This window comes from Kogia breviceps, chromosome 15, assembly GCF_026419965.1.
Source record: "Kogia breviceps isolate mKogBre1 chromosome 15, mKogBre1 haplotype 1, whole genome shotgun sequence".
Taxonomy (NCBI): Eukaryota; Metazoa; Chordata; class Mammalia; order Artiodactyla; family Physeteridae; genus Kogia; species Kogia breviceps.
The window spans coordinates 48429752-48445972 of NC_081324.1; the positions used below are offsets into that span (position 1 = coordinate 48429752).

The window sequence follows — 16221 nt, forward strand, 5'->3', positions numbered from 1 at the left end:
TATCTGTAATATCTCTGAAATCCATCGACTTCTCTAATTCCCACCGTCACTCTTCTAGTTCACACCCAAGTGCACTCACTTAAATTATACTAACTGTGCTGTGTCCATGCTTCCAGCCTTGCCCCTCCATTCTATTCTGCAGTCTGCAATTAGAGAGACTTTTTTTTTTTTTCCAAAATGTTCCTTTAAGCACTAACATGGTAGTTATTATCATCATTCTTTGCCTTAGGATTATTTTTCTTTCTTACTGAAAGGAACCTAAAAAGAAAACAATTTCTATATTAAACCGTTTGTAATTCTGTCATTCTGGCTGAATTCTAATTTTTGCATATTATCTTCTAATCCTTGTCCATTGTTTGCTTGTGAAGTATGATTTTGTATATAACTTATAGAACTTACCTTTGCTGAAATAATTTTCCATGCCTAAACATTTTTTTTTTTTAATTTTTGTGGTACGTGGGCCTCTCACTGCCGTGGCCTCCCCCGCTGCAGAGCACAGGCTCCGGACGCGCAGGCCCAGCGGCCATGGCTCACGGGCCCAACCGCTCCGCGGCACGTGGGATCCTCCCGGACCGGGGCACGAACCCGCGTCCCCTGCATCGGCAGGCGGACTCCCAACCACTGTGCCACCAGGGAAGCCCATGCCTAAACATTTAAAGCAAGTCACTTGCATAGTTCCATACTTCTAAAATGTATTCATAATGATCATTTTACACATTTATGAAATACAAACACATAATTGTTTGCATGTATAATTACAAATTATGATAAATGCTATGAAAGAAAAGAACAATGTGCTTCAAAAGAGGGTAATGGGGCTGCCCTGGTGGCGCAGTGGTTGAGAGTCCACCTGCCGATGCAGGGGACACGGGTTCGTGCCCTGGTCCGGGAGGATCCCACATGCCGCGGAGCGGCTGGGCCTGTGAGCCATGGCCACTGAGCCTGCGCGTCCGGAAGTGTTCCAGGAATTAAAAGAATGCCTGTGAGACAACTAGGGGAAGGGTGGCCTAAATGACCTTTGGAGAGGCCAAAAGGGGCTTGACCACTTTCATGGCTTAATGGTCACGTGATGTGCAAATGAAAGCAATTGAAATATTTTAAGCAGAGGAGTAAAAAATGAATTAATTTACGTTTGAAAACTTTTTATTTGGAAATAATTTCAAATTTAGAGAAGAGCTGCAAGAAATAGTACTTAAAATTCCCATATCCTCTCCATCCAGATTCACCAGTTTTAACATTTTGATTTGTTCATCACTCGCTCTGTCTCTTTGTGTATAAGTGTGTGTGTGTGCATATATAGTAAACATACTCGATCCTCATTACTCACACATTCTGTATTTGCAAATTCAAATTCAAACCCCCTACCTGCCTAAATTTATTTGTTCCTCCCCTCCTGCCCTGTGGTACTTGCAAGGTCTTTTGCAGACATTTGCAGAGCAGGGAAAATTTTAGTTGCCAAATGTGCACATTTCCAGGTGAGCTCAAACAAGGTTCTGCCTTCTTGTTTTAGCTCTCATACTGCTGTAAAAAAGTATTCTTTTTGCAGCCTATTTAGTGCCATGTTTTTCATATTTTTGTACTTTTCGTTGATGATGTCACTGTTTAAAATGGTGCTCAGGGGCTTCCCTGGTGGCGCAGTGGTTGAGAGTCCGCCTGCCGCGATGCAGGGGACACGGGTTCATGTCCGGGAAGATCCCACATGCCGCGGAGCAGCTGGGCCCGTGAGCCATGGCCGCTGAGCCTGCGCGTCCGGAGCCTGTGCTCCGCAACAGGAGAAGCCATAACAGTGAGAGGCCCGCGTAACGCAAAAAAAAAAAAAAAATGGTGCTCAGGCACAGTGCTGAAGTGCCGTCTAGTGTTCCTAGGTTACATGCCTTACAGAGAATATACGTGTTAGATACGCTTCTTGCAGGCATGAGTTGTGGTGCTATTGGTTGTGGGTTCAATGTTAATGAATCAACAATATATATTAAATAAGGTATCTTTAAACAGAAACACATAAGACATGTTGATACATTGAAGGGTGGAAAAAAAAAAAACATGTTATGACCAGAGGCTTATAAGAACCTAACTCTGTATTTCCCCTAGTCACAATTTTTTAGTATTTGCTAATTCAGTGTTCTGTGACTTCATAGAACACAATCACCACAAATAGTGAGAATAAAGTCTATATACACTTTTTCCCTAAACTACTTGAAAGCAAGTTGCAGACTTACCCCATTACCCTCAAATACTTCAGTTTATACTTCCTGAAAACAAGGACTTATATAACCACAGTGCAATTAACAAAAGTAGGAAATTTAACATTGATATAACTATTTAGTCAGCAGATCTTTCATTAACAGATCTTTTTCAATTTTGTCCCAATAATGTTTTTTATAGCAAATTTTTTTCTAATCCAGGATCCAATCCAGAATCATTCATTGCATACAGTTTTATATCTCTTCTGTCTCCTTCAGTGTAGAACAGTTCTCTGCCTTTCTTTTTCATGATATTGCCAGTTTTGGAAAAAACAGGCCCTTTATTTTGTAGAATGTCCTCAGTTGGGTTTGTTTGTTGTTTCCTCATGATCAGATTCAGGTTATGCATTTTGACAGGAATACTGCATGAGTGATGTTATGTCCTCTGTGTCACATTAGGAGATACATTATGTAAGTTTATGTTATTACTGTTTACCTTAAATTTGATCACTTGTTTATATTGGTATACGCCAAGTTTCTCACCATAAAGTTAACTATTTTTCCTCTTGGTATTTAATAAGCAGTGTGGTGGGACATATTTTGAGACTATATAAATATCTTGTTCTTCATCAAGCTTTGCCTTATTAATTTTAGCATCCATTAATGACTTGGCTGAATCAATTATTACTATGATGGCCGCAAAATAGTGATTTTTTAAAACTCATTTGTTCTACATTATTGTTTGACATTCTACTGAAAGAAATAGTTTTCCCATTTCTCTTATGTATGTAGCAGCATGGATTCATGCATTCTTTTTTAGTCAATGGGCTATGATCAGTAATTGCCATGACTTATTTTGATTCTCAAATTGTCTGAGATTTGGACAGTAAGTACTCCTTTTTAAGTTGTTTCCTGTATCATTTTGATGTACCCCCATCATTTTCTGAATAATGTACATTCTTAAAAGACCATTCTAGTTATTATATGGAGAATGGACTTGGGGAAGGCAAAAGAAGCAACAAAGAAATTAGTTGGATGGCTCTTGTGGGTGAGAGATGATGGCGGCTTGAAATAAGTTGGTAGCAGTGGACAGATGTGAAGTATATCCCAGAGATAAAAATCTGTGGGTGTTAGTGGTAAATTTACTAAAGTAGCTTAGGGAGTGAAAGGTGTTAAGAATGACTCACATTTCTAGCTTGAGAAATTGGGTGGATGGTGATTGCATTCATAGTCATGGGGAAGACTGGAGATGGAGCAGCTCTGATGGAAAAGATCAAGAGTTCAAGGAAGATCAAATGGAACTTGAAAGTGAAACAAAAACTAGGCTTTATATTATCTTTCTACCTGCACTTCTTGACAGTATAGATTATACTTGAAGTAATGGGAGTAAATGTTATTATGGAAGGAGAGCAGGTGCAGTAAACAGAGAAGAACCCATATCAAACCTCAGCATTTCATGGTAGCATAGAAAAAGAAGCCAGTAAAAGGAACTAAAGAAGGAAGAGAGGCTGGAGAGATAGGGGGAAAAACCAAAAAGGGTGAAGTCAGGAAGCCAAGGCAAAAAAAATCAAAACAGGTGAAGTCAGGAAGCCAAGATAAAAGTGTTGAACTAGGTGAAATACTGAGAGGTCACATTTCAATTTGCCTCTTCTAGAATGATGCTTGATGAAGACAGGGATCTTTTGTTGTTGTTCACTGTTATACCCATATATATGGGCCAATGCCTGGCCCATAGTAGGTGTTTCATAAGTACTTTTGACTGAATGAATGAATTTGTAGATCATGTGTTTCTGTAGTGTTATCACATTGATTAGATATAATGTCCAGGAAAATGTTGAATAATAACAATGATATGCTTCCTAGTCTTGTTCTTTTTTTTTGACCATGCAGCATGCCAGATCTGTAGGATCCTAGTTTCCCAATCAGGGATCAAACCCGTGCCCCCTGCAGTGGAAGCATGGAGTCCTGTCCACTGGACTGCCAGGAAAGTCCCACCAAGATGAAGGCTTTGACATCACATCAGCTCAGGGCCATGTTTTGTTTTTTTGGTTTTTTTTTTGCCTGCCTTCAAACATGGAGGTGCTGGGAGTTGAACCCAGGGCCTTGTGCATGCTAAGCATGCATTCTACCACTGAGCTACACCTCCCCTTGAGTTCCTAGTCTTGTTCTTGATGTAATATTTCCTCTAGTGGCTTGTTTGATGTTTGCCTCTCCAAAACAAAAATTTGTGATTTCTTGCATCATTAATAACTTTCCATGCCCCCCACCCCGTCACCATATGCCCCGCCTCTCCCCCACTGTCTCCGGAGTAAAACCCAAATGTAGAATAGAAGTCCCATCGTGATGTGACCGCTGGTTGGCATCACTTCTGGCTACCACCTCCCTTTTCCCACATCTTCTTGTGGTGCCATGCTCCTCTTGCCAGGCAAAGAGGTGGGGGAAGAACTTTCCCAAGGAAGTCTTCTTTGACCCCCCCCCCCAGCAAAACCCCCCATTAGGTTTGTTTTCCTCTTGGTTGATCCTCCTAGTAGATTCTCCTAGTATATTCCTCACTTCACTGTTTCTCTTGAGACGCTAAGTTTCTTTCAGAAAGGTCTGTTATTTTACTGTTTTAACCTGCAGTTTCTGACACAGTATGGTGAGGTTTTGTGGTAGGAAGGAAGGAAGGAAGTCAAGGTCCCAGGCAAAACAGCTAAAACCTTTCACCCACCATCACCTCTCTGTTTCCAGTATTCTTCCCACAGACTCTGTCTTCTAAGTTTCAACAAATTCTTCATTATAGCTTTACTATACTGTCAAGTAATCCCAGCTAATGTATTTCATTTTAATTACATTGTTAACTGATAAGGTGTGATTCTTTTTCTTTTTTTCTTTTTTAAGAAACTTCTGAATGAGAAAAAAGTTTCAAGTTTTCAGGACTTAAAAGTTGTCGACCTCACCATCTCCTAAAGCTTTATGTACGTTAGATCTGGGTTTAAATTCAGATTTGCAATGTGCATTTGTATATCAAAACTCTGAGAAGACTTGCAATAAACCAACTGTTTTCAAACTTTTTCATCTCAGGAAACTTTAATACTATTAAAACTTACTGAGGACCCCTAAAATCTTTTGTCTGTGTGGATTGTATCTATCAATATTTACCATGTTAGAAATTAAAACTGAGAAAAGTATAAATTATTTATTTATGGGTCCATTAAAAAATACCAATAAAAGCCTCACTACATGTTATATTAGCTAGGGTCCATTCAGGGGACAGATATCACATCAGTTTTTTGAAGAGGGAAAATTTAATATAAAAAATTGTTAGCTATTAGAAGGTGGTTAGATTCTGAAAGGAGTAGAATAGGACTGAGTCTAAGGCATCCTTAGAGTAGCAGATGCAAAAAAAGCATCGATACCCTCCAGCTAGAGGGAGAATGGGCATTAAAAGAACCAGGGATTAGGAGAGGAACAGTCCCCATGGCTGACATTCAGACCTCCTCCCAGGGGGCATGGAGCACACAGCCTGGCAATGATGAAGAAACTTGCCAGATGAAATGGGCCATTGCTGGTCTATAAAGCCACTGAAGGTGGGGAAAGCATGGCCTGCAGCTGTAACTGGAGTTATCTGTACTTCATAACAGCGGAGTACCAGAATCCGTAAGCCAAATAGTTACCTGTTGCTGTGGCTCTGCCGTGTGACTTCAGTGCCCTCTGTTGGCTAAGTTTAGCATTTCACTAGCTGGCAAAGGAGAAATGTTACCAGGGTCCAGCTCTGCTATCACAAAAGAGGGCAAAGAAAGGCAGATTTGTAGCTGAGAGTCAAGAAATTGATAATTAGCACACATAATACCATAAATATTTTATAATATTTCATAAATATTTTAAATGAAAAATAGCTATAGTTTTCTCAGCCAGAGATGCCCACATTCTAGTAGGAGATACAAGTGTGAAACAATTATAGACAGTATGAGACAGGTCGCAACAAAGAGCTTTGGAGACACAGAGGTTGGGCCTCTAATCAAGCCCGAGGAAAGTCTTCTTGGAGAGGGCTACCCGTGGTGAGTCATAAGAAGTTTCCAGAGTCAGCTCAATTGATGAAAAGGAGGAGGAGAAAAGTCTTTTCTGTGAGAGGAAGCACGTGTGCGCTCCCCAGGTCAGTCACATACACAGCCCCTTGCAACAGAGCTGCTTTACTGACAAAAAGGGCATCATGGGGTGGAACCACTTGACCCCAAGCTGCTGGCCACCACAGACTGGACAAGCAACAGGAAGCTGGCCCAAGGGCAGCCACTCCTTTGGCCACAATGACCCTACCCAGGCCTGATGCAAAAATATCAGCTGGTCCAAACACATTTACTCATGCAGAATTGCAGTTGGGAACCTTGGAAAGAGAAGGGAAGTTAACTGTGGAAGCTGAAGCTACATGATTGTAATGGAAAAAGAAGCTAGAGAGGCCATAATGCACATGTATGAGCTAGAAGGTTATAAGGGAAAAGAAACCATGAGTTAGCATAAGCTGTGAGTTAAAGAAAGAAAATGAGACTGAGAAAGTCAGACAGTAAAGAGAGAAGAACAGATGTGCTGAAAGGAACTGATCCTGTTACTGCTTCAACGTTAGAGTTAAGATCCAAAAGTTCCTGATGCTGACATTTCTAATGCGGCCATTCCTAGGAGGCAAAATGATGTTATTGTTCCCAGTTTTGTAATTCCCCATGAGAGCCCTTGTTTCTTTGAATCCTTACTGGAGTGAACCTTTGTTTCTTTTAACCAAAAGATCTCAACTGAAGTGGGCATAGAGAAAAATGACACAATCAGCAAAATGCAAATATCATGTCTGAAAAAAGGTGGCCTTGAATTGTCCCTGAATTCCTAGTGCAGGTGGGCCAGCCTTACATACATGATCCACTCACATGTTATATGTATTTCAAAGACAGAAGTATAATTCACCAAACACATCATTTGGAGAACTTTCAAAACCTCTTTCCTATTACTTTATCCATTATCAACAAATATGATATTATGCTAGAATAAGATAAGCAAAGAACAATCTCATCTTAGCCAGTAATTTTAAGTAAGAAACATGGAAACAACTGGTATCTGATTTTGGATTTTTAAGTTGTAATATAAATGAATGGCTCTCTAATATTCATTCAGTAAGTATTTATTAACTACCTACTATAAGCTCAGACTGTTCTAAGCACTGGCCATACACCAACGAGTAAAATAGACATGGAACTTACAATTCTAATGGGGCGAGGCAGTCAGTAAACACATACAAACACATATTTCAGGTGTTAGGTGTTTGGGGCATGGGAGTCCTATTTTATAAATGATGGTCAGAGAAAACCTCTCTGATAGGGTGACATTTGTGCAGCAAATGGAAGGAAGTACAAGAGCAAGCCATGCCCACATAGAGTATGGGTAGAGTGCTGCAGGCAGAGGACAGTTAGTTTCAAAGCTCTGAGACAGGAGCCTGCTTAGTGTTTATGAGGAACAGCAGGGAGGCCAGTGTGGCTTGAGGTGAATGAAGGATGGCAAAAATGCCAGGAATGGCAAGAGATGAAGCAAAGAGGTATGGGGAAGGTATGGGGGAAGGGAGATCACATAGACCATAGTAGGGGTTACATGTAGATGTCTCCTAAATACTTACCTAATGAGATCTAACAAGTACTTAGGTGATGCCAGTGCATCCTAAGCATCGGTCATCTGGGAGCTTGACAGAAAAGACTCATGGGCTCTGCCTCAGACTGATTGAATCAGAACCTGCATTTTAAAAAGATCCTCAGAGATTCATATATACATTAAAGTATGAGAAACACTAGTTTAGCTTATGTTAGTCAGCAAAGACATAGGAAACCACAATCAGCATTTTTAAGTTTCAGTTTAGGATGGATTTTTCTACTTCTGCAAAAAACATCACTGGGATTTGGATAGGGAATGCATTGCATCTGTAGACGGCTTTGGGTAGTATTGATATCTTAACAATATTAAGTCTTCCAATCTATGAAAACAGGGTGTCTCTCCATTTATTTATGTCTTCTTTTATTTCTTCCAGCAATGTTTTGCAGTTTTCAGTGCACAAGTCTTTTGCTTCCTTGGTTAAGTTTATTCCTAAGAATTTTATTCTTTTTGATGCTGTTGTAAATGGAATTTCTTAATTTTCTTTTTGGATTGTTCATTGTTAGTGTATAAAATGCATCTAATTTCTGTTTGTTGATTTTTTTTATCCTGCAACTTTGTTCTCTACTCCAAAGCTTCCATTTAAAAAATGTTGGAACTAATAAACATCAGTGAACAAAGATGATTTTACTTCTTCCTTTCCAAATTGGATGCCTTTTATTTCTTTTTCTTGCTCAGTTGTTCTGGCTAGAATGTCCAATACACTGGTGAATAGAAGTGGTGAGAGTAGGTGTCCTTGTCTTGTTCCTGATTTTAGAGGAAAAGCTTTCTGTCTTTCACCATTGAATATGATGTTAGCTTTGGGTTCTTATCATGTTGAGGAAGTTCCCTTCTGTTTCTGGTATACTGAGTATTTTTTCTTTAAATCACAATTGATACTTCAGATTCTTTCCCCTTTGGTAGCTTAAATGGACACAGAAGTCTTGGGAGTGTTTGAAAATGGCATGTTGAGGATGGCAGAGACACAAAATGGGAGGAGTCTTGGCTCCTAGATTTTTTTTTTTTTTTTTTTTTTTTTTTTTTTTTTTTAGTTTCTAGATTTTCGCTTGGAGGATTGCAATCAACAATGGGATTTGTTATTGGCAAACAAACTGGGGAATTCCCTGGTGGTCCAGTGGCTAAGGCTCTGCACTTCTAATGCTGGGGGCTCGGGTTTGACCCCTGGTCAGGGAACTAGATCCCACATGCCTCAACTAAAGATCCCCCACGTGGCAACAAAGATCCCACTTGCTGCGACTAAGACCCAGCACAGCCAAATAAATAATTTAATTTAATTTAATTTAAAAAGAGAAGCAAACTGTGTGGGCTTATTTACTATAGTAGCTAGCATTGCTTTAACATGTAAGCAAAAAGTAATTTCCCAAATATAGTAAATGCTCTTACAAATTGATGTGGGGAAATACCAAAACCTATTGGAAGAATTAGGCAAAGGATATGAACAATCAATGGGAGGAAAATTCAAAAGGCTTTTAAACAAACATAAAGATGTTCTACATCATTCATAAGAGAAATGCAAATCAAAATTATTTGGGTAAATTTTTAAAAATACAAAGTAAATAGCTATGAAATTATATATTGAGATTTCACCTACTTATTGGCAAAAAAGTTTGAAGCACTGTTTTATTAGTTTGAGTTCAATTAGAAAGCAAAACCACTGTGGTATCAAATAAGCAATTTTCTTCCTCTAGGAATTAGGCCTCACACAGTTGTGGGAGTTGATGGAGAAGTCTGTTCAAGGTTGTTGCCTCTGGTGTCAGCTCATTCTGGTAGTCAGGAAGGAAAGTGGGACGTGAAGTGGGGAGGGTGAGAATAAACGGTAACCCATGAGGACAAACAGTGCCCTCATGTATCTTTCACCATCTGCAACCTTGGCAATGCTGGTGACCTGCAGGAAAAGCTGGTGTCCTTTGCCATGAAGCTGCATGCAAAGAATCTGTTAGCAAAGAATATGAAGGAGGAGACCCAGTAGGATCTGGAGGAACTAGAGTAGCTATGGGCCTGTATGCCTCCCCACACCAATAAAGTGAGCCAGCAAACCATCATCCTTTGCAAGCTGCTACAGTGCTGGTGCCCTACATGGAGCTACTTTTCTGCCTTTCAAATACTGTGCAAATTTCTCTTGTGGCCAACTCAAACTTTCAGCCATATAGGAAAGAAAATTCTGGGAAATAGTTCCAAGGTTAGCTGAGTTGATACCATACAAAGCCCATGCAACTACAATGGGAAAGGTATAGCAGAGGGACCCTCACTCACTGTTAGGAGAAACATAAATTTGTATAATTGTATAACATACTTTTCACCCTGAAATTCTAATTCTAGTGATTTATCCTATAAATATACTTCTAAATATGGGAAATGACAAACAAAAGTTTATTCATTGCAACATTATTTGCAACAGTAGCAACACCATGAACAGTAATGATCATCTATAGAAGACTGGTTAAGAATTTAACCTTACATCTGTATGTTGGAAAGAATGATCCTCTCATGGGAAGATCCTCAAAGATATGTTAAGTGAAAAAAATCAAGATACAGAACAGTGTACAGTATGCTACCACTTGCATTAAAAGATATATTCATGTTTGTATCTGTATGGAATATCAATAGAAGTATACTGAAAATATCAGTAGAAACATACTGATAACATCCATTACCTTCAAGAAGAGAAACTTAGTTACTGGGGGACAAAAATGAGATGGAGTATTTATACAATTTTTTAAAAAGTGTACCACGTGAATGTATCAGTTATTAAAAATAAGTCTCCTTTAAATGAGACTGTTACATGCATTTCTCCTGTTATTTCTGATATATGCTTCTTGAAATCAAGATCTTACAGAAAATATTCTTGTGACCTGTTTTCTCTATGATAGGTAAAGCACAGTATACCTTTATAACTCTATTAAAAATACAGTGAAAATCCTTCTTGTAATTTTTAATTAGATGAGGCATTTTTATGACCCCTCAATAACCAATGAAAATTTATATGGAGTTATGATGAAGTAACTGCTTAATTTCTTTCTAAAGGAATGTCAATGTATGAAATATATATATACACATATAGATATATTTATATATGTATTCAATTAAACAAGACAAAGCATGGGAATACTTGGAATGAAGAGCCCTAAGGAAATATGAAATATGAGATTAAGTGGGTATTTTTGCAAACTTGGAGAGTATTTATTTCAATCACATCCTTTTCCAAAGATCAAGTAGAAATTTACTTGCTTCCAAGTGTCTTTTAAAACTTACTGTGCAAACTGCAGATCTGCTTCCTGAGAGAATTAGTCATGACTTCACTTCAGATGATGGTGAGATTGTCATGTCTTTCATTACTTCACTCACTTGGTCATCATCCTCAAGGTGACCAGGAATGAGGGGGAAAAAAACTTTTAGAAAGGATTAAGTGCTAACCTTAGTAATGAAGCAAAGCTGTCTCTGGCTCTGTCAGACACGGGAATATTGTAATGACCACTCTTATACCATCCACTATTCAAGAAATCAAGAAATATGATGTGTCAAGTGCAGTTGAAGCCCCGTGTGTTCCCTTCTCTTCCAGCCATCCTGATTTTGCTTTTTATTTTTACTACATATGGATACATACATAGACAACTCAATATATTATAGTTATGCATGCTTTTAAGTTTTCTTAAGCAGTGTGCTTCTTGAGGGCAAGGTATGCATGTTTAAACTTTCTTAAACTTTTTCTGCCTTGAATGTTTTTTGGATTTATAATTGTAAGATATATAATAAAGTATAGATAATTGACATGTACAGTTTAGAGAATAATGAAGTGAACATGCACATGCTCACCACCCAGATTTATAAAAGCCTTACCTTTCTTGCGCATTTCTCTTCCCAGCTCCCAACAGAAGTACTCGTGTCCTGACTTTTGCAACAACGAATTCCCTTGCTTTTCTTCAGTTTTACCTACTGTGTCTATTAAACACTATATTTAGCTTTGTAGGTCTTTAAGCTTTCTATAAACATTCCTTTGTGTATACTCTCTCACAGTTGGCTTTAGTTTTTGCTCAATGTTTTGGAGACATACACCTGTTGTGTACATGTAACTGTAGTGCCTTCTTTTTCCCTGCTATACAGTATGCTACCGTATGAATAAATCACAATTTATTCAGTCATTTTCCTGTTGATGAATATTAGGTTACTTCTAATTTTTTTCTTTGTTATCACAAGCAGTGCCTTTATAGGTGATTGTTTTTATGCACATATACTAGAGTTTCTGTAGGCTGTATACCTCAGAGTGGAATTACTGGCTGAAGACACTTGCCTCTTTGACTTTCTAGATCTCACTACCTTGTTGCCCACAGCAGGTGTCCTAAAGTCCTGTAGCAGTAGGTAGGAGTTTCTTGGGCACCAAATGCTCACCAACATTTTATATAGTCTAAAAAAAATTATAGTCATTTTTAATTTTTGCCAACTTGATGGCTGTGAAGTAGTGTCTCATCATAGTTATGTTTCCTGGATTAGTGTGGTAGAGCATTATTTAATAAGCTCCTCATAAAGAGGAAATCATTCAGGTGTTCTCCTCTGTGAACTGCCTGTTTAAATGGTTCATCCATTTTTCTGTTGCATTGTGTTTTTTATTCCTTTGAACCAACAGTCCTACATAAACTCCAGACACACACCTTTTATCAGTTATATGTCACAGATGTCTTCCCTCATTTGTGGCCCGTCTTTTCACTTTCATTATGGTATCTTTTGATGTAGAGAAACTTACATTTTCAGAGTTGAATTATCAATCTCTTCCTTAAGTGTTAGCACTTTTTGTAGCTTGTTTAGATACAAGGTCTTAAAGATATTTTCCTGTATTGTCTTCTAAACATTTTACCTTTTATGTTTAGGTCTTTAATTCATCTGACATTGACTTTTTAAAAAATAGTGTGAAGTAGAGGTCCCATTTTCTTTCTTTCCAAATGGATAACCAGTTGTCCTATCACCATTTATTGAAGCACGTATTCTTTACCCACAGATATGCAATGCTAGCTGCCATAACCCAAGTATCCCAATGAGGGTGGCTGTGTTTCTAGGCTTTTTATCTTCTCATTCTTAGTTTGGTAACTGTGCCAGTGCAGCTTTCTCCTGGGCAGCACTGGCATCTGCTCAAATGCCTTCTCTGATTCTCAACCCCTTTCTGTTTTTGGCCTCTGAGGATTTCCCTTACTTCTTGTGAGTTCAGTTATGCATTTAAAGGGCATATGTTATGTTTATTAGATCTTATCCAGCATTTCTTTGCCTGTAGTGATTTTTTTCCAGACTATATAGTTAATGATAACCTAATGATGGAAAGAGAAGTTGTTTAGCTGATTCCCAAAAACAAATGTTTGTGATCATCTCACCTTGAGGATACAAGGGAGGAAAAGCACAGAGTGCTTGCATATTGCATTTTTCCAGTAAAAGAGGTAAAACTGACATTTTAAATAGAAATAATGTTTGAATATATTTTGGCTAAAACTTCACATTAAATAAAAAATCGCTTTGTATAGATCAACGAAACATGACCAAAACAATACTTAGATTTCCAAAGTAAAACAAAGCAATTGAGTCAAAAATAACCTGACTCTCATGCCAGTTACAGGAAGAATAAAACCAATGAGATATAAAAGCTTCTGCCTCCTATGATACAGCCTTGTAAGGAAGATTTGAGAGAAATGTGTCCATTTTGATGGATAGCAGTGGTATAAAGCACTATAAGCATCAGCACTTTGGGCATAAACTATACAATGTGTCTCATAAGAATTAAGTGAGTTAATGTTTATTAAGAACTCAAAACAGTGTCTGGCATGTAGTAAGCACTATATGAGTGGTTGTTTAATAAAAATAAGGGGTGGAATTACAACCATATCATTTGGATGGTGTGTCCCTATTTCCCCCCATATAGGAAACATGTCTTCAAGACAAGGACCATATCGTTCATTTCTGGTACTTAGCACGAAAAGAACGTTCAATGAGGATGAGGAGTAGGTGAATGCACCTTCATGAGAAGGCTTCCCAGGGCCATGTGTGGTATAGCAACACATCCCTCTCTTCCTGGAGGTCCCCCCATTTTTACTTAACCAGGGTCTGAATCCACTTTCAGGGACCCTGCATGCAGAGTATATTCAACAATTATGTGGCGCCTTCCCATCACTATAATGTTCAGCAAGGGTCAAAGACATTAGGGAAGACATAGAGATTGAAAACAGGCACATGACAAGATGCTCAACATCACTAATCACCAGGGAAATGCGAATCAAAACCACAATGAGATACCGCCTCACACCTGTTGGAATGGCTATTATCCAAAAGACAACAAATAACAAGTGTTGGCGAGAATGTGGAGAAAAGAGAACCCTGTGTACTGATGGTGGGAATGTAAGTTGGTTCAGCCACTATGGAAAACAGTATGGAAATTCCTCAACAACATTAAAAATTGAAGTACCATATGATTCAGCAGTTCTACTCCTGGGTATTTTTTTTTTCTTTTTAGGCCACACTGCACGGCCTGTGGGATCTTAGTTCCCCGACCAGGGATTGAACCCGGACCCCCTGGAGTGAAAGTCCTAACCACTGGACTGCCAGGGAATTCCCCACTCCTGAGTATTTATCCTAAGAAAACAAAAATGCTAATTAGAAAAGATATATGTACCCCTATACTCACTTCAGCATTATTTACAGTAGCTAAGATATGGAAGCAACCAAAGTATCCATCAGTAGATGAATGGAAAAGGAAAATATATACACACACGTGTGCGCGTGCATATAATGAAATATTACTCAGCCATAAAAAAGAATTAAATCCTGCCATTTGTAACAACATGGATGGAAATAGAGGGTATTATGCTAAGTGAAATAAGTCAGACAGAAGAGACAAATAGCGCATTTTACATATGTAATCTACAAAACAAAACAAATGAACAAAAAATAAGGAAACAAAGTTATAAATACAGAGGACAAACAGGTGATTGTCAGAGGGGAGGGGCGGGTACAAGGAGGAAAGAAATAGATGAGAGAGATTAAGAAGTACAAACTTCCAGGGGCTTCCCTTCCCTGTTGGCACAGTGGTTGAGAATCCTCCTGCCAACGCAGGGGACACGGGTTCGATCCCTGGTCCAGGAAGATCCCACATGCCGTGAAGCAACTAAGCCCGTGTGCCACAACTACTAAGCCTGCGCTCTAGAGCCCGTGAGCCACGACTACTGAGCCCATGCACCTAGAGCCCATGCTCCGCAACAAGAGAAGCCACCTCAATGAGAAGCCCGTGCACCGTGACGAAGCACAGCCCCCGCTCTCTGCAAATAGAGAAAGCCCGTGCACAGCAACAGAGACCCAATGCAGCTAAAAATAAAATAAATAAGTTTTAAAAAAGAAAAAACAAACAAACTCACTCATATAAAAAGAGGTCAGATTTGTGGTTCCCAGAGGCAGAGGTTGGAGGAAGGGGCAATTGGATGAAGGCAGTCAAAAGGCACAAACTTCCAGGCATAAGATAAATAAGTACTAGGGATGTAATGTACAACATGGTAAATATAATTCATGCTGCTGTATGTTATATATGAAAGTTAAGAGAGTAAATCCTAAGAGTTCTCCACAAGAAATAGAATTTTTTTCTGTTTATTTCATTTTGCATCTGTATAAGATGATGTTCACTAAACTTACTGTGATAATCACTTCATGATGTTTCTAAATCAAATAATTATGCTGTACTCCTTAAGCTTATACAGTGCTGTATGTCAATTATATCTCAATAAAAGTAGAAGAAAAAATAAAGTATACAAGAGGATGTTTGTAGGTTAATGCAAATACTGTGCCATTTTGTATAACGGACTTGAGCATCTGCATATTTTGGTATCCACAAGGGGTCCTGGAACCAATCCCCCTTGGATACCAAGGGATGACTGTACTGCAACTTAAAAAATAACAAAGGTAAAATAAATATAACAAAATATTTAAAAAATTTTTAAAAGGCTCTGACAAAATTTTGGCAATTCACCAACACAAGAATGTTTTTATCATTCATCTAGAAATGCAAGTCAATAATATATTCAGTTTATTTTGGAGTAGCTATCTTTACCTGACAGTCTATGCTGAAATGGCACCAAATTATTAATTTTTAATTAAACATTTTTATTAATTAAATTTGCATGTATGAAAAAAGTAACATACTAGGCAAGTTATAAAGTATAGTCTCGGGCTTATATAAAATCTTGACTGCTTTCAACAATTACTGAACTCTCTTTTCAAAGAAAATCTTCATACTAATGTATGTTTGTCCATGTAATAGACTGAAGACAGCCACAAATACAGCATTCTCAAAACAACATGTAACTACTAAATGTAATGTTGCAAATTAACTAATTTCCTTAAAATTTCACTAAATAAT

At 38.3% G+C, this 16221-nt stretch overlaps 1 long non-coding RNA gene and 1 other non-coding gene across 4 annotated transcripts in view; one reads left to right on the top strand and one right to left on the bottom strand.

The window, feature by feature from the left end:
* LOC136792742 (uncharacterized) overlaps positions 1-16221 on the top strand; it is a 33809-nt gene that overhangs the window by 4666 nt on the left and 12922 nt on the right. The gene's annotated exons all lie outside the window — the stretch shown is intronic.
* On the bottom strand, positions 4255-4326 carry TRNAA-AGC (transfer RNA alanine (anticodon AGC)). Its single transcript has one exon. It is a non-coding gene; the product is annotated as a tRNA-Ala (tRNA).